This window comes from Vipera ursinii (genome assembly GCF_947247035.1).
Source record: "Vipera ursinii genome assembly, contig: SUPER_Z_unloc_2, whole genome shotgun sequence".
NCBI lineage: Eukaryota > Metazoa > Chordata > Lepidosauria > Squamata > Viperidae > Vipera > Vipera ursinii.
In genome coordinates this window covers 267,923-292,922 of record NW_028148448.1, presented here as the reverse complement: position 1 = coordinate 292,922, position 25,000 = coordinate 267,923, and the positions used below count along the sequence as shown (strand labels likewise).

Below are 25,000 nucleotides of genomic sequence, written 5' to 3'. Positions count from 1 at the left end.
TTCCTGTTCTCCTGCTCCTCATCTCCTTCTCGTTCTCCTCCTCCTCTTCTTCCTCTCCTTCTCTTCCTCCTCTCCTCCTCTTCTTCCTCCTCTTCATCTCCTTCTCGTTCTCTTCTTCCTCTCCTCCTCTTCCTCCTCTCCTCCTCTTCCTCTTCTCCTGCTCCTCATCTCCTTCTCGTTCTCCTCCTCCTCCTCTTCTTCCTCTCCTTCTCTTCCTCCTCTCCTCCTCTTCTTCCTCCTCTTCATCTCCTTCTCGTTCTCTTCTTCCTCTCCTCCTCTTCCTCCTCTCCTCGTCTTCCTCTTCTCCTGCTCCTCATCTCCTTCTCGTTCTCCTCCTCTTCTTCCTCTCCTTCTCTTCCTCCTCTCCTCCTCTTCTTCCTCCTCTTCATCTCCTTCTCGTTCTCTTCTTCCTCTCCTCCTCTTCCTCCTCTCCTCGTCTTCCTCTTCTCCTGCTCCTCATCTCCTTCTCGTTCTCCTCCTCCTCTTCTTCCTCTCCTTCTCTTCCTCCTCTCCTCCTCTTCTTCCTCCTCTTCATCTCCTTCTCGTTCTCCTCTTCTTCCTCTCCTCTTCCTCCTCTCCTCCTCTTCTTCCTCCTCTTCATCTCCTTCTCGTTCTCCTCTTCTTCCTCTCCTCCTCTTCCTCCTCTCCTCGTCTTCCTCTTCTTCCTCCTCTCCTCGTTCTCCTCCTCTTCTTCCTCTCCTTCTCTTCCTCCTCTCCTCCTCTTCTTCCTCCTCTTCATCTCCTTCTCGTTCGCTTCTTCCTCTCCTCCTCTTCCTCCTCTCCTCGTCTTCCTCTTCTTCCTCCTCTCCTCGTTCTCCTCCTCCTCTTCTTCCTCTCCTTCTCTTCCTCCTCTCCTCCTCTTCTTCCTCTTCCTCTCCTTCTCGTTCTCTTCTTCCTCTCCTCCTCTTCCTCCTCTCCTCGTCTTCCTCTTCTTCCTCCTCTCCTCGTTCTCCTCCTCCTCTTCTTCCTCTCCTTCTCTTCCTCCTCTCCTCCTCTTCTTCCTCCTCTTCATCTCCTTCTCGTTCTCTTCTTCCTCTCCTCCTCTTCCTCCTCTCCTCGTCTTCCTCTTCTTCCTCCTCTCCTCGTTCTCCTCCTCCTCTTCTTCCTCTCCTCCTCTTCCTCCTCTCCTCCTCTTCTTCCTCCTCTTCATCTCCTTCTCGTTCTCTTCTTCCTCTCCTCCTCTTCCTCCTCTCCTCCTCTTCTTCCTCCTCTTCATCTCCTTCTCGTTCTCTTCTTCCTCTCCTCCTCTTCCTCCTCTCCTCATCTTCCTCTTCTCCTGCTCCTCATCTCCTTCTCGTTCTCCTCCTCCTCTTCTTCCTCTCCTTCTCTTCCTCCTCTCCTCCTCTTCTTCCTCCTCTTCATCTCCTTCTCGTTCTCTTCTTCCTCTCCTCCTCTTCCTCCTCTCCTCGTCTTCCTCTTCTCCTGCTCCTCATCTCCTTCTCGTTCTCCTCCTCCTCTTCTTCCTCTCCTTCTCTTCCTCCTCTCCTCCTCTTCTTCCTCCTCTTCATCTCCTTCTCGTTCTCTTCTTCCTCTCCTCCTCTTCCTCCTCTCCTCGTCTTCCCCTTCTCCTCCTCCTCTCCTCGTTCTCCTCCTCCTCTTCTTCCTCTCCTTCTCTTCCTCCTCTCCTCCTCTTCTTCCTCCTTTTCATCTCCTCGTTCTCTTCTTCCTCTCCTCCTCTTCCTAATCTCCTCGTCTTCCTCTTCTCCTCCTCCTCCTCCTCCTTCTCTTCGTCTCCTCCTTCTCTTTCTTTTCCTCTCCTCCTCCTTCTCATCTTCTCCTTCTCATCCTTCTCGGCTTCATCTCCTTCTCGCCCTCCTCTTCCTCTCCTCCTTCTTCCTCCTTCCTCCCACTCCTCCTCCTCTGCTGTCTAGCACTGATGTTGTTACCTTGTTTGACCTTGACAGGTCTACAAGTAGTTCAGAGAGCACCAGGCAGCCTACAATCTCCTTCCTCCTCCTCTTCTTCCTCCTCTTCATCTCCTTCTCCTCCTCCTCCTCCTCTTCCTCCTCTCCTTCTCTTCCTCCTCTCCTCCTCTTCCTCCTCTTCCTCCTCTTCGTCTCCTTCTCGTTCTCCTCTTCCTCCTCTCCTCTTCCTCTCCTTCTCCTCCTCCTGCTCTTCGTCTCCTTCTCGTTCTCCTCCTCCTCCTCCTCCTCGTTTCCTCCTCCTCTCCCTCCACCTCTTTCTTCCTCCTCCTCCTCCTCCTCCTCCTCCTCTCCCGTCTGGCACGGATGATGTTACCTAGTTTGGTCTTGAAAGGTCTACCTCAAGCTCAGAGAGCACCAGGCACCCTACAGTCTCCTTCCTCCTCCTCCTCCTCCTCCTCCTCCTCCTCCTCCTCCTCGCCTCTGCACTCTCCCTTCCCTTCTTCCACTGATGATGGTCCCTAGTTGGGTCAAGAAACGTCTGCATGAAAAGCACCCAGCTCAGAGAGCATCAAGGAACCCCCCCAATCCTTCCTCCTCCTCCTCTTCCTCCTCCTCCTCCTCCTCCTCCTCCTCCTCGCCTCTGCACTCTCCCTTCCCTTCTTCCACTGATGATGGTCCCTAGTTGGGTCAAGAAACGTCTACATGAAAAGCACCCAGCTCAGAGAGCATCAAGGACCCCCCCCCAATCCTTCCTCCTCCTCCTCCTCTTCCTCCTCCTCCTCCTCCTCCTCCTCCTCCTCCTCCTCCTCGCCTCTGCACTCTCCCTTCCCTTCCTCCACTGATGATGTTCCCTAGTTGGGTCAAAAAACGTCTGCATGAAAAGCACCCAGCTCAGAGAGCATCAAGGAACCCCCGCCAGTCCTTCCTCCTCCTCCTCTTCCTCCTCCTCCTCCTCCTCCTCCTCCTCCTCCTCCTCCTCCTCCTCCTCCTCGCCTCTGCACTCTCCCTTCCCTTCCTCCACTGATGATGTTCCCTAGTTGGGTCAAAAAACGTCTGCATGAAAAGCACCCAGCTCAGAGAGCATCAAGGAACCCCCGCCAGTCCTTCCTCCTCTTCCTCCTCCTCCTCCTCCTCCTCCTCCTCCTCCTCCTCGCCTCTGCACTCTCCCTTCCCTTCTTCCACTGATGATGGTCCCTAGTTGGGTCAAGAAACGTCTGCATGAAAAGTACCCAGCTCAGAGAGCATCAAGGAACCCCCGCCAGTCCTTCCTCCTCTTCCTCCTCCTCCTCCTCCTCCTCCTCCTCCTCCTCCTCCTCCTCCTCCTCCTCCTCCTCCTCCTCCTCCTCCTCCTCGCCTCTGCACTCTCCCTTCCCTTCTTCCACTGATGATGGTCCCTAGTTGTGTCAAGAAACGTCTGCATGAAAAGCACCCAGCTCAGAGAGCATCAAGGACCCCCCCCAGTCCTTCCTCCTCCTCCTCCTCCTCCTCCTCCTCCTCCTCCTCCTCCTCCTCCTCCTCGCCTCTGCACTCTCCCTTCCCTTCTTCCACTGATGATGGTCCCTAGTTGGGTCAAGAAACGTCTGCATGAAAAGCACCCAGCTCAGAGAGCATCAAGGAACCCCCGCCAGTCCTTCCTCCTCCTCCTCCTCCTCCTCCTCCTCCTCCTCCTCCTCCTCCTTTGATAAACGTTTGGGGCAAACGTGGTTTTCTATTTGGAAGCCAACATCTAAGGCCCGTTCTGACATGCATGTCACAGAAACGGGACCGTTGGAGGGCGGGAAAGGAGAAATGAATATCGAAAGTCACACCCACCCACCCACCCATAGTCACCCCGGCCTTTGGCTTCCCAGGATGGCGGACTTCTCTTCCCAAAATCCGGAGAAACTTCCCCAAGCCCACCCCCAAACGCAACCCGGAGTTGAACGAGAGTTGTGTTCGTGGTCTTCCAGCCGTCCTCGCTCTCTCGCGCCGCGAAACGTGGCCTAACCGCGCCGTTTCCGGCTCTTTTTTTTTATCTTTTTGCGTTGCCGAAGCAGGAGAGGTGAAGGCATCTGCCGAGCTTCCGTCATCAGATGAGCCAGCTACCCTTCCACCCAGCCCAGAGAAGAAGACTAAGGTGAGTTTCCTTCTCTCGCGTTTCCGGCTTCCGACGTGCTTGATTCCCACCACCACCACCACCACCGCCACCCCGATCCTGCTTCTTCTAAGCTAACATTGAAGGTCTGTTCTCTGAGCTGAAGGTTTGGGAGAAGGAAGACCCTCGCGAAACCGGGCGAGCAGCGTTTCTCCAGCTCGGTGGACCGAAGGTGTCTGGACCTCAACTCCAACCCTGGCTGGGGATTCCACCCTGGGAGTTGAAGTCCGTACAGCTTCCAGCTGCCCCAGTGGAGAAACACGGAGCTAGGTTCACCACTTTGAGGTGGACATCCATAATTGGTTAGCTTGAAGGCGTTGGGACCATTGAAGGTGTAGGGACAATTCCATATTTGGTCCATCCCTCTTCATCTCCGTTAAAAGATGTGTGGACCCGCCTGCCAGAATTGAGAAAACCTGCTGTAAGTTCATGGCTTTGAGGTGGACATCCATAACCTGGTACCATCACTTGAAGGTGTAGGGACCAAGTCCATATTTGGTCCATCCTTCTTCATCTCCATTAAAAGATGTGTGGACCCGCCTGCCAGAATTGAGAAAACCTGCTGTAAGTTCATGGCTTTGAGGTGGACATCCATAACTTGGTACCATAGCTTGAAAGTCTAGGGATCATATAAGGTGTATGGACCAAGTCCGTATTTGGTCCATCCCTCTTCCTCTCCATTAAAAGATGGGTGGACCCACCTGCCAGAGTTGAGGAAATCTGCTCCAAGTCCATGGCCTTGAGGTCGACATCCATACCATTGATGGGTTGAAGGTAGAGGGACCATTGAAGATGTAGGGACCAAGTCCATATTTGGTCCATTCTTCTTCATCTCCATTAAAAGATGGATGGATGCACCTGCCAGAGTTGAGAAAACCTGCTGTAAGTTCATGGCTTTGAGGTGGACATCCATACTTTTGATGGGTTGAAGGTAGAGGGACCATTGAAGATGTAGGGACCAAGTACATATTTGGTCCATTCTTCTTCATCTCCATTAAAAGATGGATGGATCCACCTGCCAGAATTGAGAAAACCTGCTTAAGTTCATTGCTTTGAGGTGGACATCCATAACCTGGTACCATCACTTGAAGGTGTAGGGACCAAGTCCATATTTGGTCCATCCTTCTTCATCTCCATTAAAAGATGGATGGATCCACCTGCCAAAGTTGAGAAAACCTGCTGTAAGTTCATGGCTTTGAGGTGGACATCCATAAGTTGGTACCATAGCTTGAAAGTGTAGGGATCATATAAGGTGTATGGACCAGGTCCATATTTGGTCCATCCCTCTTCCTTTCCATTAAAAGATGGATGGATCCACCTACCAGGGTTGAGAAAACCTGCTCCATGTCCATAGCTTTGAGGTGGACATCCATACTTTGATGGGTTGAAGGCGTAGGGACCATTGAAGGATTAGGGACCTAGTCCATATTTGGTCCATCCCTCTTCCATCTCCAGTAAAAGATGGATGGATCCACCTGCCAGAGTTGAGAAAACGTGCTGTAAGTTCATTGCTTCGAGGTGGACATCCATAACTTGGTACCTTAGCTTCAAGGTGTAGGGACCATTGAAGGTGTAGGGACCAAGTCCATATTTGGTCCATCCTTCTTCATCTTCATGAAAAGATGGGTGGATCCACCTGCCAGGCTTGAGAGAAAGCTGCTGGAAGTTCGCGGCTTTGAGGTGGGCATCCATACCTTGATAAGTTTGAAGATGGAAGGACCACGTATGGACAATTGAAGGTGACCATCCCTCTTCATCTGCGTTAAAGATATATGGACTTACCTGCCAGTATTAAATGCTCCATGCTCTTCCTCCTCCTCCTCCTCCTCCTCCTCCTCCTCCTCTAGCACTGATATTGTTCCGTAGTTGGGTCATGAAACGTCTGCAAGGAAACCACCAAGCTCAGAGAGCCCCAAGGACCCCACACAATCCTCCTCTTCCTCCTCCTCCTCCTCCTCCTCGCAACCCGACCTCCTTCTAGCACTGATATTGTTCCCTAGTTGGTTCATGAAACGTCTGCAAGTTGACCACCCAACTCAGAGAGCACCAAGGACCCCACAGTCTTCCTCCTCCTCCTCCTCCTCCTCCTCTAGCACTGATATTGTTCCCTAGTTGGGTCATGAGACGTCTGCAAGGAAACCCACCAGCTCAGAGAGCACCAGGGACCCCACAGTCCATCCTCCTCCTCCTCCTCCTCCTCCTCTCCTCTTCTAGCCCTGATGACGTTCCCTAGTTGGGTCATGAGACGTCTGCAAGGAAACCTCAGAGGTCATGAGACGTCTGCAAGGAAACCTCAGAGAGCATCAGGGACCCCACAGTCCAATCTTTCTTTTACTTTCTTTCTTTCTTTCTTTCTTTCTTTCTTTCTTTCTTTCTTTCTTTCTTTCTTTCTTTCTTTCTTTCTTTCTTTCTCCATCCTTTCCCACCTCTCTTCCCTTCAAAGGGCCCGATCCTCCCAGTTATTTGGGTCGATTCGACGCTTCTCCCTTTGAGGTCAGACAACAGAGTCCTGCCGTTATTATTATTATTATTATTATTATTATTATTATTATTATTATTATTATCGTTATTTTTTCTTCTGAATTGACTTGAGTTGCGCCCGTTTTTATATGTTCGGCCTTCCGTTGACAACGCTCGGCTTGTTCTTTCTTTTTTTTTTTTCTGTCCTGTTTCGTTCTTCTCTCTCTCTCTCTCTCTCTCTCTCTCTCTCTCTCTCTTTCTTTCTTTCTTTCTTTCTTTCTCTCTTCTCTCTTTGTTTTTCCGTTGCGCTGGGCTGCATGTTTCTCCCGTCCAGCCGTCGGCCACCGCGGGGGGGGCCAAGCCCGCCGCTCCAGCGAAATCGAAGCCCGGGACGGCCGGTGCCCCTCCGGCTAAGCGTCCGGCTTCGGCCACGCTGGGCGCCAACAAAAAGACCGCCGCACCGGGTGCCGCCGGTCCCGCCACCTCGGCGCCCGCTCCTAAACGCCCGTCGTCCGGCCTGGCTCGGCCGTCCAGCTTAACCCCTCGGGAGCTTAAACCCAAGGTAAGAAAGACTCGGAACGCCGTCTGGGAACGGCGCGGAGAAAACGTGGACTGGGGTCCGGAGGAGTTAAAAGAGAATCGGGACGGCAGGCCGGGAAGGATTGGTGAGACTCGGCGAAGCGATGGAGCCGAGAAAAAAAGAGAAAGAGGCAGCCGAGGTGAAAGAGAAGAGGCGAGATACTTTCCCCCCGGCCCCTTAGTTTCTCCGGCTGCAAAGAAAGAGCGCTGGCACAGCCCGGGGGTGGACTAGAAGACCTCTAGGGTCCCCTTCCGACGCTCTTTTATTTCTCGGATGCGGGAAAGACCTTGGGAGGGAGCGAAGGGACGCCGCGTAGGGACCGGTCAGATAAGAGACCGCCGGTCCCGCTGGTCTACAACGGGCGGGGAAAGCAACTCGGGAGATACTCCTCGCCCCCTTAGTTTCTCCGGCTGCAAAGAAAGAGCGCTTGAATAGCCCGGGGGTGGACTAGAAGACCTCCAGGGTCCCTTTCCGACGCTCTTTTATTTCTCGGATGCGGGAAAGACCTTGGGAGGCAGCGAAGGGACGCCACGTAGGGACCGGTCAGATAAGAGACCGCCGGTCCCGCTGCTCTACAACGGGCGGGGAAAGCAACTCGGGAGATACTCCTCGCCCCCTTAGTTTCTCCGGCTGCAAAGAAAGAGCGCTGGCACAGCCCGGGGGTGGACTAGAAGACCTCCAGGGTCCCCTTCCGACCCTCTCCTTCCAGGAGGCGGGAAAGACCAACACCCCGGAAGTCCGGAACGTGGGAATTTGTGACCCCGCGAGGCAGGGGATCACGCCCCACGTGCGGATCGAAACGCCTTTTGCCCTTCTGGATCCCTCGGAGGAACGTCTGGCGCGGATCCCGGGAATCTTGACAGGATTCCTCCTCCTCCTCCTCTTCCTAGGGGACCGACGGGAAGATCCCGGAGAAGAAGATCTCCCCTTCCAAGACCCCCTCGGCCCCTCGGCCCGGCGGGAAGGCCGCCACCCCGGGAGGCTCCAGGCCGGCGACGTCGCCCAGCCCGAGGACCGCCCCGGCCGCCGGCGCTTTGGCCCCCAAGAAGCCCTCCGGTGAGTAGTTGCTGTTGGGAGTGGGGCATCCTGGGAGATTTGGGGGGGGGCTTCTGGGGCTGGGGGTGGTGTTGGGAGGGTGAAGGAGCTGCCCGGAGCATTGAGAGGGGTGGTGGTGGGCGTCTCCGGTTGTCCGTCTTGATCCCACCGGATTCCGGAATGGAGGGAGGTGAAGTGAGGGAGGGTGAAACACACACACACACACACACACACACACACACACACACACACACACATACACACAAAGAGACACAGACAGAATAGAATAGAATAGAATAGAATAGAATAGAATAGAATAGAATAGAATAGAAGAATGAAAGAATAGAATTAGAATGGAATAGAATAGAATAGAATAGAATAGAATAGAATAGAATAGAATAGAAGAATGAAAGATTAGAATTAGAATTAGAATAGAATACAATAGAATCGAATAGAAAATATGGAATGGAATAGAATAGAATAGAATAGAATAGAGGAATGAAAGAATAGAATTAGAATAGAATGGAATGGATTAGAATAGAATGGAATAGAATAGAATAGAATAGAATAGAATAGAATAGAATAGAATAGAATAGAGGAATGAAAGAATAGAATTAGAATAGAATAGAATATAGGAATGAAAGATTAGAATTAGAATAGAATAGAATAGAATAGAAAATATGGAATGGAATAGAATAGAATAGAATAGAAAATATGGAATAGAATAGAATAGAATAGAATAGAAGAATGAAAGAATAGAATAGAATGGAATAGAATAGAATAGAATAGAATAGAAGAATGAAAGAATAGAATTAGAATAGAATAGAATATAGGAATGAAAGATTAGAATTAGAATTAGAATAGAATAGAATAGAATCGAATAGAAAATATGGAATGGAATAGAATAGAATAGAATAGAATAGAGGAATGAAAGAATAGAATTAGAATAGAATGGAATGGATTAGAATAGAATGGAATAGAATAGAATAGAATAGAATAGAATAGAATAGAATAGAATAGAATAGAATAGAATAGAATAGAATAGAATAGAATAGAGGAATGAAAGAATAGAATTAGAATAGAATAGAATATAGGAATGAAAGATTAGAATTAGAATAGAATAGAATAGAATAGAATAGAGGAATGAAAGAATAGAATTAGAATAGAATAGAATAGAGGAATGAAAGAATAGAATAGAATATAGGAATGAAAGATTAGAATTAGAATAGAATGGAATAGAATAGAATAGAATAGAATAGAATAGAATAGAATAGAGGAATGAAAGAATAGAATTAGAATAGAATAGAATAGAATAGAATAGAATAGAATAGAGGAATGAAAGAATAGAATTAGAATAGAATAGAATATAGGAATGAAAGATTAGAATTAGAATAGAATGGAATAGAATAGAATAGAATAGAATAGAATAGAATAGAATAGAATAGAATAGAGAATAGAATAGAATAGAATAATAGAATAGAATAGAATAGAATAGAATAGAATAGAATAATAGAATAGAATAATAGAATAGAATAGAATAGAATAGAATAGAAGAATAGAATAGAATAGAATAGAATAGAATAGAATAAAAACTAATAAAGTCAAATAAAACAATAAGGTAAATAAAATAAAATAACATAAATAACATAATAAAATAAAATACGTTAAATAATAAATAAAATAATAAAATAAATAGAATAGAATAATAGTCAAATAAAAGAAAGTCAAAATAAAAGAATAAAGTCAAATAAAATGAAATAATAAAATAAATAAAATTATAAAATAAAATAATTAAGTTTAATAAATAAAATAAACAAAATTATAAAATAAAACAATTAAGTTTAATCAATAAAATAAAATAAATAAAATTATAAAATAAAATAAAATAAAGTCAAGGCTGCAATCCAATCCAACTGATGTTTGCCTCCTTTGCCTTGGGCAGCCGTCAAGACTGACGTCAAAGCCGCCGATGCGAAGAAGGCCTCGGCAAAGTCACCAACAGGTAATCCCTCTTCTCCAAAAACTCCTTTCTCTTCCGCCCCTCCCCTCCGGCGGGACGCGGCTCCCCTTCCTCATCCGCCTTCTCCCTTGCAGCCGATCCGAGCCGTCCCAGGAGCGCCCCGGCGTCCACCACCGCTTCTCCCGCCCCGTTGGGAGCCTCGGCCGGCCGGCCGAAACCAAAAACCGTCGCCACCAAGCCTCTGGGATCGGCGAGCGTTCCGGCCGAACCCAAGAAGCCATCCCTCTTGGCGTCCAAAGCCCTTCCCAAAACCAGCCCAGGGGCTTCCAAGCCTCCGCGGCCGACCACCAGCGTCTCCGTTCCGGATCTGAAGAACATCCGGTCGAAGATCGGTTCCACGGATAACATCAAACATCAGCCAGGTGGAGGAAAGGTGAGTCCTTCTGCTGTATCTCGGACAGGGTTGGTTGGTCCAAAGGGACGGGGAAACCTAACCGAGATGCCACCATCCTGGTTTGGAAGCACGGAGGACTAGTTAGTTGGTCCCATGGAGAGAGAAGGACCTCCTAAGTATGGTCGGCTCACCAGAAGGAAACGGATGCCGGCGGGTTGAGATACCACCACGTCAAGAAGGAGAAGAACCGCAACTCCCGGGCGCCTAGTATCTGGGATGACAGCTGAGATCCAGTGGGAAATGATGTTCTTCTTGGTCAAGAGGTTGGGCCTTCTCTTCTTGGTCAAGAGGTTGCGCCTTCTCTTCTTGGTCAAGAGGTTACGCCTTCTCTTCTTGGTCGAGAGGTTACGCCTTCTCTTCTTGGTCAAGATGTTGGGCCTTCTCTTCTTGGTCAAGAAGTAGGGTCTTCTCTTGGTCAAGAGTTGGGCCTTCTCTTCTTGGTCAAGAGTTTGGGCCTTTTCTTCTTGGTCAAGAGGTTGGGCCCTCTCTTCTTGCTCAAGATGTTGGGCCTTCACTTCTTGGTCAAGAGGTTGGGCCCTCTCTTCTTGCTCAAGAGGTTGGGCCTTTGCTTCTTGGTCAAGAGGTTGGACCTTCGCTTCTTGGTCAAGAAGTAGGGCCTTCTCTTGGTCAAGAGTTGGGCCTTCTCTTCTTGGTCAAGAAGTAGGGCCTTCTCTTGGTCAAGAGTTGGGCCTTCTCTTCTTGGTCAAGAGGTTGGCCCTTTTCTTCTTGGTCAAGAGTTTGGGCCCTCTCTTCTTGTTCAAGATGTTGGGCCTTCGCTTCTTGGTCAAGAGGTTGGGCCTTCTCTTCTTGGTCAAGAGGTTGGCCCTTTTCTTCTTGGTCAAGAGTTTGGGCCCTCTCTTCTTGTTCAAGATGTTGGGCCTTCGCTTCTTGGTCAAGACGTTGGGCCTCTTCTTGGTCAAGAGGTTGGGCCTTGATGTCTTGGTCAAGAGGTTGAGCCTTCTCTTCTTGGTGAACAGGTTGGGCCTTCGCTTCTTGGTCAAGATGTTGGACCTTTGCTTCTTGGTTAAGAGGTTGGACCTTCTCTTCTTGGTCAAGAGGTTGGGCCTTTTCTTCTTGGTCAAGAGGTTGGGCCTTCTCTTCTTGGTCAAGAGGTTGGGCCTTCTCTTCTTGGTCAAGAGATTGGGCCTTCTTGGTCAAGAATTTGGGCCTTCTCTTCTTGGTCAAGAGGTTGGACCTTCGCTTTTTGGTCAAGAAGTAGGGCCTTCTCTTGGTCAAGAGTTGGGCCTTCTCTTCTTGGTCAAGAAGTAGGGCCTTCTCTTGGTCAAGAGTTGGGCCTTCTCTTCTTGGTCAAGAGGTTGGCCCTTTTCTTTTTGGTCAAGAGGTTGGGCCTTCTCTTCTTAGTCAAGATGTTGGCCTTCTCAGTCAAGATGTTGGCCTTCGCTTCTTGGTCAACAGGTTGGGCCTTCTCTTCTTCGTCAAGATTTTGGGCCTTCGCTTCTTGGTCAAGAGGTTGGGCCTTCTTGGTCGAGAGTTTGGGCCTTCTCTTCTTGGTCAAGAGGTTGGTCAAGAGGATTAGGGAAGTCCTGGTGGACTCCAGACACACATCCGTGGAGTTTTCCTGTAGTGATAAGGAAGGGGCTGATCCCAATGGAGGTGGGAGATGTTCCTTTTGACTTCTCAGGCTAGCTGAGACCCCAGGACGTTCGTCGAAGACCCCCTTTTTTGCAGATGAATCCAGAGCTGGGTTTGAGAACCACACCACCAACCCCGGAGGTCCCGGTAAAAGAGAATCGGTGCAACTCAGGGTCGAAATTTGGGGGTTACCCGGGGCTCTCTGAGCTGGTTGGTTTCCTGGCAGACGTTTCGTGACCCAACTGGGGAACGTCATCAATGCCGGAAGCTAGAACCCTACTCCCATCTAGCCCTGATGACGTTCCCTAGTTGGGTCATGAAAGGTCTGCCAGGAAACCAACCAGCTCAGAGAGCACCAAGGACCCCACAGTCCTCCTCCTCCTCCTTCACCACCACCACCACCACTCCTTCCTTCCTTCCTTCCTTACTTCCTTCCTTCCTCGTCCTTCCAGCCCTGATGATGATCCCTAGTTAGGTCATGAAACATCTGCAAGGAGACCACCCAGCTCAGAGAGCACCAGGGACCCCACAGTCCTCCTCCTCCTCCTTCACCACCACCACCACCACTCCTTCCTTCCTTCCTTCCTTCCTTCCTTCCTTCCTTCCTTCCTCATCCTTCCAGCCATGATGATGATCCCTAGTTGGGTCATGAAACATCTGGAAGGAGACCACCCAGCTCAGAGAGCACCAGGGACCCCACAGTGCTTCCTCTTCCTCCTCCTCCTCCTTTTCTTCCTCTTCTTCCTCCTCCTCTTCCTCCTCCTCTTCTTCTTCCGCCTCCTCCTCGCTAGCCCTGATGACGTTCCCTACCTGGGTCATGAAACGTCTGCAAGGAAACCACCCAGCTCAGAGACCTTCCTTCCTTCCTTCCTTCCCTCCCTCCTTCCTTCCTTCCTTCCTTCTTTCCTTCCTTCCTTCCTTCCCTCCTTCCTTCTTTCCTTCCTTCCTTCCTTCCTTCCTTCCCTCCTTCCTTCTTTCCTTCCTTCCCTCCCTCCCTCCCTCCTTCCTTCCTTCCTTCCTTCCTTCCTTCCTTCCTTCCCTCCCTCCAAAATCCTCACTTCCTTCTAACATCGATGATGTTTCCTACTTGGGTCACAAAACGTCTGCAAGGAAACCCCCCAGCTCAGAATCCTTCCTTCCTTCCTTCCTTCCTTCCTTCCTTCCTTCCTTCCTTCCTTCCTTCCTTCCTTCCTTCCTTCCTTCCCTCCCTCCCTCCCTCCCTCCCTCCAAAATCCTCACTTCCTTCTAACATCAATGATGTTTCCTACTTGGGTCACAAAACCTCTGCAAGGAAACCACCCAGCTCAGAATCCTTCCTTCCTTCCTTCCTTCCTTCCTTCCTTCCTTCCTTCCTTCCTTCCTTCCCTCCCTTCCTCCAAAATCCTCCCTTCCTTCTATCATCGATGATGTTTCCTAGTTGGGTCCTAAAACGTCTGCAAGGAAACCACCCAGCTCAGTCCTTCCTTCCTTCCTTCCTTCCTTCCTTCCTTCCTTCCTTCCTTCCTTCCTTCCCTCCCTCCCTCCAAAATCCTCACTTCCTTCTATCATCGATGATGTTTCCTAGTTGGGTCATGAAACATCTGCAAGGAAACCACCCAGCTCAGAGTCCTTCCTTCCTTCCTTCCTTCCTTCCTTCCTTCCTTCCTTCCTTCCTTCCCTCCCTCCCTCCAAAATCCTCACTTCCTTCTATCATCGATGATGTTTCCTAGTTGGGTCCTGAAACGTCTGCAAGGAAACCACCCAGCTCAGTCCTTCCTTCCTTCCTTCCTTCCTTCCTTCCTTCCTTCCTTCCTTCCCTCCCTCCCTCCCTCCCTCCCTCCCTCCCTCCCTCCCTCCAAAATCCTCACTTCCTTCTAACATCAATGATGTTTCCTAGTTGGGTCACAAAACGACTGCAAGGAAACCACCCAGCTCAGAGTCCTTCCTTCCTTCCTTCCTTCCTTCCTTCCTTCCTTCCTTCCTTCCTTCCTTCCTTCCTTCCTTCCCTCCCTCCCTCCCTCCCTCCAAAATCCTCACTTCCTTCTAACATCAATGATGTTTCCTACTTGGGTCACAAAACGTCTGCAAGGAAACCCCCCAGCTCAGAATCCTTCCTTCCTTCCTTCCTTCCTTCCTTCCTTCCTTCCTTCCTTCCTTCCTTCCTTCCTTCCTTCCTTCCCTCCCTCCCTCCCTCCCTCCAAAATCCTCACTTCCTTCTAACATCAATGATGTTTCCTACTTGGGTCACAAAACGTCTGCAAGGAAACCCCCCAGCTCAGAGTCCATCCTTCCTTCCTTCCTTCCTTCCTTCCTTCCTTCCTTCCTTCCTTCCTTCCTTCCTTCCCTCCCTTCCTCCAAAATCCTCCCTTCCTTCTATCATCGATGATGTTTCCTAGTTGGGTCCTGAAACGTCTGCAAGGAAACCACCCAGCTCAGTCCTTCCTTCCTTCCTTCCTTCCTTCCTTCCTTCCTTCCTTCCTTCCTTCCTTCCTTCCCTCCCTCCCTCCCTCCCTCCAAAATCCTCCCTTCCTTCTATCATCGATGATGTTTCCTAGTTGGGTCCTGAAACGTCTGCAAGGAAACCACCCAGCTCAGTCCTTCCTTCCTTCCTTCCTTCCTTCCTTCCTTCCTTCCTTCCTTCCTTCCCTCCCTCCCTCCCTCCCTCCCTCCCTCCAAAATCCTCACTTCCTTCTAACATCAATGATGTTTCCTAGTTGGGTCACAAAACGTCTGCAAGGAAACCACCCAGCTCAGAGTCCTTCCTTCCTTCCTTCCTTCCTTCCTTCCTTCCTTCCTTCCTTCCTTCCTTCCTTCCTTCCTTCCTTCCTTCCTTCCTTCCCTCCCTCCCTCCAAAATCCTCACTTCCTTCTATCATCGATGATGTTTCCTAGTTGGGTCATGAAACATCTGCAAGGAAACCACCCAGCTCAGTCCTTCCTTCCTTCCTTCCTTCCTTCCTTCCTTCCTTCCTTCCTTCCTTCCCTCCCTTCCTCCAAAATCCTCCCTTCCTTCTATCATCGATGATGTTTCCTAGTTGGGTCCTGAAACGTCTGCAAGGAAACCACCCAGCTCAGTCCTTCCTTCCTTCCTTCCTTCCTTCCTTCCTTCCTTCCTTCCTTCCTTCCTTCCTTCCTTCCTTCCTTCCTTCCCTGCCTCCCTCCAAAATCCTCACTTCCTTCTATCATCGATGATGTTTCCTAGTTGGGTCATGAAACATCTGCAAGGAAACCACCCAGCTCAGTCCTTCCTTCCTTCCTTCCTTCCTTCCTTCCTTCCTTCCTTCCTTCCTTCCTTCCTTCCTTCCTTCCTTCCTTTCTTCCTTCCTTCCTCCTCTTTCCAGCACTGATAACGTTCCCTAGTTGGGTCCAGAAACGTCTTGTGAGGAAATCGGCAATTTTGGAGACGGTTGGAAACGTGCCGGAGAGATCCCAACCCACTTTTTTTTTCCCCATCTCAGCCCCTTTGGAAGACGTGTGGACTTCAACTCCCAGAATCCCCCGCAAGCTTGGATGGAGAGCTAAGGAAGTGGGGTTTCCCCTCCCCACCCCCCGACTCTTTGAAAAGCCGCCAGCCCAACGAAACCAACATAATAACTAACCAGCGAGGCTAAACCTTCCCCTAAACCCTTCGGCCAAACGGTTCTTCCTCTTTTTTCCCCGTTCGTTTACGCCAGGTTTCGCTCTGACCGGGTCCAAGTCAGTTTCCTCCAGATTGGCGCGCGAGAAAAAAAAACAAAAACAAAAAAAGCTTTTTCGTCCACTTAACGACCGTCAGGGAACCCAGCTTTTTCTCCGCCGCTAAGCGAGGCGTTTGTTACGGGGAGGGTTGCCTCGTTTTACGACCTTCCTTGCCACGGTTGTGAAGCGGGTCCCCGCCGTTGCGCAGTCCCCACGGTCGTTCCGTGACTTGGGATTTCGCCGGTCCGAAGGTCGCTAAAGGGGGAATCGCCTGACACTCCGACGGTCGTAAGCAGGAGTCATTTTGGCCAAGTGTTCCGAATTTTTGATCGCCTGTCCGTGGCTGAAATGGTCGTAAGTGTGGAACGTGGTCCTTGTGGTCGCTTCAAACGGTCACTAAAGGAAGCGTTGTCAATCGAGGACCCCCTTGTAGTGGAGGAAAAAACGCCCACCCTCCCGAAGTCCTCGACCTACAGCCGTTCCTTTAGCAACAGGCAGTCCTCGAACCTATGACCAGTCCTCACGCTTACGACCCTCGCAGCGTCCTCGGGGCTGAGGTGATCAAACTTCGGGCACCAGGATTGTCTTTACGACGGTTTCCAGTTGCAACCTTCAGTGAAGCAACGTCAGTGTTGGGTGGGGGGTGTGCCGGATTCACTTAACGACCGCTTGACTTGCTTAACGACCGCGGGGGGGATTCACGTCAAAAACGTGGGCCCGAGGTGCTAAAAACGGGACTTCTTTCACAACTGTCTTGCTTAGCGACAGAAATGGGGGTTCCCCGTTTCGGTCGTAAATTGAGGACTAGCCGTAATCTCCGACGTGACGGCGGTGGGGAGATTTTTTATTTTATTTTATTTTATTTTATTTTGGCAATTCTGATGACCTGAAACCGCCTCCCTTTATCTCCCATTTTAGGCCAAAGTAGAGAAAAAAAGCGAATCCGCCCTGGCTTCCCGAAAACTCGAACTCGGTACCGTGTCCAAACCCCCTACCAATAAATCCACGGTTTCCAAAGAGGGTCTGGCAAAGTCACCCAATGGGAAAGTGAGTCCTGTTTCCGACTTCTGGCGCTTGGGAGGGGAGAGGACACCACCTCCTCCCCTCCCGGATCTTCTTCAACAGGTGGTCCTCAACTTACGACCGTCCACTTAGCGACTGCTTGAACTTACAACAGCACGGGGGGGTGGGAAAAAAGCGATTGTGGTTTTTTTTTTCCCACTTAGCAACCCACCCACCCCCTTCGGTCCCCTGATCCGAATCCCGACGCTCGGCAACCGACTCAGATTTGTGACGGTTGCAGCGTCCCGGTGATGCAGAATCCCGACGCTTGGCAACCGACTCAGATTTGCGACGATTGTATTGTCCCAATGATCTGAATCCCGAGTCATATTTACGACGGTGGCAGAGTCCCGGTGATCGGAATCCCGACACTTGGCAACCGACTCAGATTTATGACAGTCACAGCGTCCCGGTGAAGCAGAATCCCGACGCTTGGCAACCGACTCAGATTTGCGACGATTGTATTGTCCCAATGATCTGAATCCTGAGTCATATTTACGACAGTGGCAGAGTCCCGGTGATCGGAATCCCGACTCTTGGCAACCGACTCAGATTTATGACGGTCGCAGCGTACCGGTGAAGCAGAATCCCGACGCTTGGCAACCGACTCAGATCTGTGACGGTTGCAGCGTCCCAGTGATCCAAATCTCAACATTTGGCAACCGACTCAGATTTATGACAGTTGCAGCGTCCCGGTGATTGGAATCCTGATGCTTGGCAACCGACTCAGATTTATGACGGTTGCAGAGTCCCGGTGATGCAGAATCCCGACGCTCGGCAACTGACTCAGATTTATGACGGTTGCAGCATCCCGGTGATGCAGAATCCCGACGCTTGGCAACCGACTCAGATTTGCGACGATTGTATTGTCCCAATGATCTGAATCCCGAGTCATATTTACGACGGTGGCAGAGTCCCGGTGATCGGAATCCCGACACTTGGCAACCGACTCAGATTTATGACAGTCACAGCGTCCCGGTGAAGCAGAATCCCGACGCTTGGCAACCGACTCAGATCTGTGACGGTTGCAGTGTCCCAGTGATCCAAATCCCGACGCTTGGCAACCGACTCAGATTTATGACGGTCACAGTGTCCCGGTGATTGGAATCCCGACGCTTGGCAACCGACTCAGATTTATGACGGTTGCAGAGTCCTGGTGATGCAGAATCCCGACGCTTGGCAACCGACTCATATTTATGACGGTTGCAGAGTCCCGGTGATGCAGAATCCCGACGCTCGGCAACTGACTCAGATTTATGACGGTTGCAGAGTCCCGGTGATGCAGAATCCCGACGCTTGGCAACCGACTCAGATTTGCGACGATTGTATTGTCCCAATGATCTGAATCCTGAGTCATATTTACGACAGTGGCAGAGTCCCGGTGATCGGAATCCCGACACTTGGCAACCGACTCAGATTTATGACGGTTGCAGCGTCCCGGTGATCGGAATCCCGACTCTTGGCAACCGACTCAGATTTATGACGGTCGCAGCGTCCCGGTGAAGCAGAATCCCGACGCTTGGCAACCGACTCAGATCTGTGACGGTTGCAGCGTCCCAGTGATCCAAATCTCGACGCTTGGCAACCGACTCAGATTTATGACGGTCGCAGCGTCCCTGTGATTGGTATCCCGATGCTTGGCAACCAACTCAGATTTATGACGGTTGCAGCGTCCCTGTGATTGGAATCCCGACGCTTGGCAACCGACTCAGATTTATGACGGTTGCAGAGTCCCGGTGATGCAGAATCCCGACGCTCGGCAACCGACTCAGATTTATGACGGTTGCAGAGTCCCGGTGATGCAGAATCCCGACGCTTGGCAACCGACTCAGATTTGCGGCGATTGTATTGTCCCAATGATCTGAATCCTGAGTCATATTTACGACAGTGGCAGAGTCCCGGTGATCGGAATCCCGACACTTGGCAACCGACTCAGATTTATGACGGTTGCAGCGTCCCGGTGATCGGAATCCCGACTCTTGGCAACCGACTCAGATTTATGACGGTCGCAGCGTCCCGGTGAAGCAGAACCCCGACGCTTGGCAACCGACTCAGATCTGTGACGGTTGCAGCGTCCCAGTGATCCAAATCTCGACGCTTGGCAACCGACTCAGATTTATGACGGTCGCAGCGTCCCTGTGATTGGAATCCCGATGCTTGGCAACCAACTCAGATTTATGACGGTTGCAGCGTCCCGGTGATGCAGAATCCTGACGCTCGGCAACCGACTCAGATTTACGACAATTGTATTGTCCCAGTGATCTGAATCCCGACTCAGATTTATGACGGTTGCAGCGTCCCGGTGATGCAGAATCCTGACGCTCGGCAACCGACTCAGATTTACGACAATTGTATTGTCCCAGTGATCTGAATCCCGACTCAGATTTACGACGGTTGCAGCGTCTCGGTGATCCAAATCTCGATGCTCAGCAACCGACTCAGATTTACGACGGTTGCAGCGTCCCGCTGATCCAAAATCCCGATGCTCGGCAACCGACTCAGATTTACGACGGTTCCACCATCCCAGTGATCTGAATCCCGACCCTTGGCAACCGATTCATATTTACGACGGTTGCAGAGTCCTGGTGATCCGAATCCCGACGCTTGGCAACCGACTCAGATTTATGACGGTCGCAGCGTCCCGGTGATTGGAATCCCGACGCTTGGCAACCGACTCAGATTTATGACGGTTGCAGCGTCCCGGTGATGCAGAATCCTGACGCTCGGCAACCGACTCAGATTTACGACAATTGTATTGTCCCAGTGATCTGAATCCCGACTCAGATTTACGACGGTTGCAGCGTCTCGGTGATCCAAATCTCGATGCTCAGCAACCGACTCAGATTTACGACGGTTGCAGCGTCCCGCTGATCCAAAATCCCGATGCTCGGCAACCGACTCAGATTTACGACGGTTCCACCATCCCAGTGATCTGAATCCCGACCCTTGGCAACCGATTCATATTTACGACGGTTGCAGAGTCCTGGTGATCCGAATCCCGACGCTTGGCAACCGACTCAGATTTATGACGGTCGCAGCATCCCGGTGATTGGAATCCCGACGCTTGGCAACCGACTCAGATTTATGACAGTTGCAGCGTCCTGGTGATGCAGAATCCTGATGCTCGGCAACCGACTCAGATTTACGACAATTTTATTGTCCCAGTGATCTGAATCCCGACTCAGATTTACGACGGTTGCAGCGTCTCGGTGATCCAAATCTCGATGCTCAGCAACCGACTCAGATTTACGACGGTTGCAGCGTCCCGCTGATCCAAAATCCCGATGCTCGGCAACCGACTCAGATTTACGACGGTTCCACCATCCCAGTGATCTGAATCCCGACCCTTGGCAACCGATTCATATTTACGACGGTTGCAGAGTCCTGGTGATCCGAATCCCGACGCTTGGCAACCGACTCAGATTTATGACGGTCGCAGCGTCCCGGTGATTGGAATCCCGACGCTTGGCAACCAACTCAGATTTACGACGGTTGCAGCGTCTCGCTGAACCAAAATCCCAATGCTCGGCAACCGACTCAGATATACGACAGTTCCAGCATCCCAGTGATCTGACCCTTGGCAACCGATTCATATTTACGACGGTTGCAGAGTCCTGGTGATCCGAATCCCGATACTTGGCAACCGACTCATATTTACTACCGTTGCCACGTCCCGCTGATTCGAATCCCGATGCTTGGCAGTCGACTCAGATTTACGACGGTTGATCCAGTGATCCAAATCCCGACGCTTGGCAACCGACTCAGATTGACGACGATTCTATTGTCCCAATGATCTGAATCCCGAGTCGTATTTACGACAGTGGCAGAGTCCCGGTGATCCGAATCCCGACACTTGGCAACTGACTCAGATTTACGACGGTCGCAGCATCCCCAGCCTCTGTGTGTGTGTGTGTGTGTGTGTGTGTGTGTGTGTGTGTGTGTGTCGCCATCCCCTTTTGCGACCTTGTGGCCAGCAAAGTCAAATTTGGGGGGCGGGATGGAAAACCCAGAATTCACTTTTTAACCACTGGGCGACTCATTTAACGACCGAAGCGGTTCGGGGTGAGAAAGGTTGTAAAACGGGGCCGAAAAAGAAAAAAAAATCACTTCGCCCGTTTGTCCCAGCTGGATGTTGCAGCTGATGGCAGGCGAGCTCACGAAGTGGAGCCGAACTCCCTTGACAAGCGTCCCGCTTAGCGACGGGCAACCGTGGTCGTATGTCGAGGACTACCTGTGCACATCTATTTTTTTTACTTATTTTTTTATTTTTTCTTCTTCTTTTTACTTTTCTCCTTTGGGTCACTTTCTCTTCCTCTCCGAATTCGTTGCCCTTTCTGGGTCTTCCGCTTCTGCACGCCACTTTCTCTTTCGCGTCCGACGCCGCTCGGCAGGGCGGCCTTCCTGGGGAAGCATGGGTTTCGGAGTCGCGGTCTCGGGGGTTGAGGAGGCGAAGCGGGGGGGTGACGCTTCATCGATCGCCGATTGGCGAATTTGCAACCGGCGGGAAATAAAAAAAAAACCCGGCTTCGGAATCCAGCGTCTCTCACTCTCTCTCAAGATGGCGGCGGGCGGGTGGACTACAACTCCCAGAATTCCCAAGCCGGGATTTCTCCAAGGATTTCACACACACACCCCCTGGGTCTTAATGCTTGTCAGATTCAAAAAGCAGGAAAAGGCCAACGTTGCAGGAAGATCCCTTTTTATTATTATTATTATTGTCGTTGTTTTGTAGCTGGACTGAAATCCAGGAATCCACCCGGATCGAGAGTCCCGATTCCCAAGGATTTCTCAAGGATCCTCATCCCTTGGCCACAAATGGGGGGAGGGGAGGAAGGGGGAGCTTTGCAGGACCTCTGCTGCTTTCTTTCACTTTTCCTTTGCTAAATCCCTGGCTCTTTCTTTCCTCCCTCTGTCTCTTCCTCCTTCCCTCCTTCCTTCTTTTTTCCCCCTCTTTCCTTCCTTTCTCTCTCCTCCTTCCCTCCTTCCTTCTTTTTTCCCCTCTTTCCTTCCTTCCTCTGTCTCCTCTTCCTCGTTCCTCATCTCCGTCTGGTCACCCCTAACCTCCGGGCTCGTTCGGAGGGAGTTGCTAACCGCCTGCTTGTGCTCTGTCTTGTCTGTCCGTCCGTCCGTCCCTCCGTCTGTCCATCTGGCACGGGGCTCTCCCAGAGAGAGAGAGAGTAACAGATGAGAGAGAGAGAGAGAGAGAGAGAGAGAGAGAGAGAGAGAAAAGCAGATGAGATAGAAAGAGAGAGAAGAGAGAGAGAAAAAAAATAGAGGAGAGAGAGAAACAGATGAGAGAAAGAGAAGAAAAAAAATAGAGAGAGAGATATGAGAGAAACAGACGAGATAGAAGAGAAAAAATAGAGGAGAGAGAAAAACAGATGAGAGAGAGAAGAGAGAGAAAAAATAGAGGAGAGAGAGAGAGAAACAGATGAGAGAAAGAGAAGAGAGAGAAAAAATAAGAGGAGAGAGAAAAACAGATGAAAGAAAGAGAAGAGAGAAAAATAGAGGAGAGAGAGAGAGAGAAACAGATGAGAGAAAAAAATAGAGGAGAGAGAGAGAGAAACAGATGAGATTGAGAGAAGAGAGAAAAAAATAGAGAAGAGAGAGAGAAACATGAGAGAAAGAGAAGAGAGAATAAATAGAGGAGAGAGAAAAACAGATGAGAGAAAGAGAAGAGAGAAAAAATAGAGAAGAGAGAGAGAGAGAAACAGATGAGAGAAAAAAATGGAGAGAGAGAGAAACAGATGAGATTGAGAGAAGAGAGAAAAAATGGAGAGAGAGAGAAACAGATGAGAGAAAGAGAGAGAAGAGAGAGAAACATGAGATGGAGAGAAGAGACAAAAACAGGAGAGAGAGAGAAACAAGATAGAGAGGAGAGAGAGAAACATAGATGAGAGAGAAACATGAGAGAGAATAGAGAGAGAAACAGATGGGATAGGATGGGAGAGAAACAGATGAGGTAGAAAGAGGAGAGAGAAAGAGAATAGAGAGAAACATGAGAGAGAAAGAGAAACATGAGATAGAGAGCGGAGAGAGAAAGGAGAGAGAAACATGAGAGAAAGAATAGAGAGAGAAACAGATGGGATAGAATGAGAAACAGATGAGAGAGAAAGGAGAGAGAATAGAGAGACAGATGGGATAGGATGGGAGATAAACATGAGGTAGAAAGATGAGAGAGAAAGAATAGAGAGAGACAGATGGGATAGGATGGGAGAGAAACATGAGGTAGAAAGAGGAGAGAAAGAATAGAGAGAGAGAGATGGGATAGGATGGGAGAGAAACATGAGGTAGAAAGAGGAGAGAAAGGAGAGAAAGAATAGAGAGAGACAGATGGGATAGGATGGGAGAGAAACATGAGGTAGAAAGAGGAGAGAGAAAGGAGAGAAAGAATAGAGAGACAGATGGGATAGGATGGGAGAGAAACATGAGGTAGAAAGAGGAGAGAGAAAGAATAGAGAGAGAGATGGGATAGGATGGGAGAGAAACATGAGGTAGAAAGGAGAGAAAGAATAGAGAGAGACAGATGGGATAGGATGGGAGAGAAACATGAGGTAGAAAGAGGAGAGAGAAATGAGAGAGAAAGGAGAGAGAAAGAATAGACAGACAGATGGAATAGGATGGGAGAGACATGAGGTAGAAAGGAGAGAGAAACGAGAGAGAAAGGAGAGAAAGAATAGAGAGAGACAGATGGGATAGGATGGGAGAGAAACATGAGGTAGAAAGAGGAGAGAGAAAGGAGAAAGAATAGAGAGACAGATGGGATAGGATGGGAGAGAAACATGAGGTAGAAAGAGGAGAGAAACGAGAGAGAAAGGAGAGAGAGAATAGAGAGAGACAGATGGGATAGGATGAGAGAGAAACATGAGGTAGAAAGAGGAGAGAAAGGAGAGAGAGACAGATGGGATAGGATGGGAGGGAAACATGAGGTAGAAAGAGGAGAGAGAAAGGAGAGAGAAAGAATAGAGAGACAGATATGATAGGATGGGAGAGAAACATGAGGTAGAAAGAGGAGAGAGAAAGAATAGAGAGAGACAGATGGGGTAGGATGGGAGAGAAACATGAGGTAGAAAGAGGAGAGAGAAAGGAGAGAGAAAGAATAGAGAGAGACAGATGGGATAGGATGGGAGAGAAACATGAGGTAGAAAGAGGAGAGAGAAAGGAGAAAGAATAGAGAGACAGATGGGATAGGATGGGAGAGAAACATGAGGTAGAAAGAGGAGAGAAACGAGAGAGAAAGGAGAGAGAGAATAGAGAGAGACAGATGGGATAGGATGAGAGAGAAACATGAGGTAGAAAGAGGAGAGAAAGGAGAGAGAGACAGATGGGATAGGATGGGAGGGAAACATGAGGTAGAAAGAGGAGAGAGAAAGGAGAGAGAAAGAATAGAGAGACAGATATGATAGGATGGGAGAGAAACATGAGGTAGAAAGAGGAGAGAGAAAGAATAGAGAGAGACAGATGGGGTAGGATGGGAGAGAAACATGAGGTAGAAAGAGGAGAGAGAAAGGAGAGAGAAAGAATAGAGAGAGACAGATGGGATAGGATGGGAGAGAAACATGAGGTAGAAAGAGGAGAGAGAAAGAATAGAGAGAGACAGATGGGATAGGATGGGAGAGAAACATGAGGTAGAAAGAGGAGAGAGAATGGAGAGAAAGAATAGAGAGAAACAAATGGGATAGGATGGGAGAGAAACATGAGGTAGAAAGAGGAGAGAGAAAGGAGAGAAAGAATAGAGAAAAACAGATGGGATAGGATGGGAGAGAAACATGAGGTAGAAAGAGGAGAGAGAATGGAGAGAAAGAATAGAGAGAAACAAATGGGATAGGATGGGAGAGAAACATGAGGTAGAAAGAGGAGAGAGAAAGGAGAGAAAGAATAGAGAAAAACAGATGGGATAGGATGGGAGAGAAACATGAGGTAGAAAGAGGAGAGAGACACGAGAGAGAAAGGAGAGAGAGAATAGAGAGAGACAGATGGGATAGGATGAGAGAGAAACATGAGGTAGAAAGAGGAGAGAAAGGAGAGAGAGACAGATGGGATAGGATGGGAGGGAAACATGAGGTAGAAAGAGGAGAGAGAAACGAGAGAAAGGAGAGAGAAAGAATAGAGAGACAGATATGATAGGATGGGAGAGAAACATGAGGTAGAAAGAGGAGAGAGAAAGAATAGAGAGAGACAGATGGGGTAGGATGGGAGAG

At 49.7% G+C, this 25,000-nt stretch overlaps 1 long non-coding RNA gene across 5 annotated transcripts; it reads left to right on the top strand.

Moving 5' to 3' along the window:
• The first annotated feature begins 20,578 nt into the window (after positions 1 to 20,578).
• LOC310650505 lies at positions 20,579 to 24,952 on the top strand. Of its 5 annotated transcripts, none has more exons than XR_014494383.1 (3): positions 20,579 to 22,761; positions 23,090 to 23,293; positions 23,436 to 24,952. It is a non-coding gene; the product is annotated as an uncharacterized lncRNA (long non-coding RNA). The 5 variants fall into 5 exon arrangements; XR_014494384.1 differs by having other exon boundaries at positions 23,090 to 23,517; positions 23,587 to 24,952; XR_014494385.1 differs by having other exon boundaries at positions 23,090 to 23,801; positions 24,010 to 24,952.
• Positions 24,953 to 25,000: the final 48 nt, after the last annotated feature.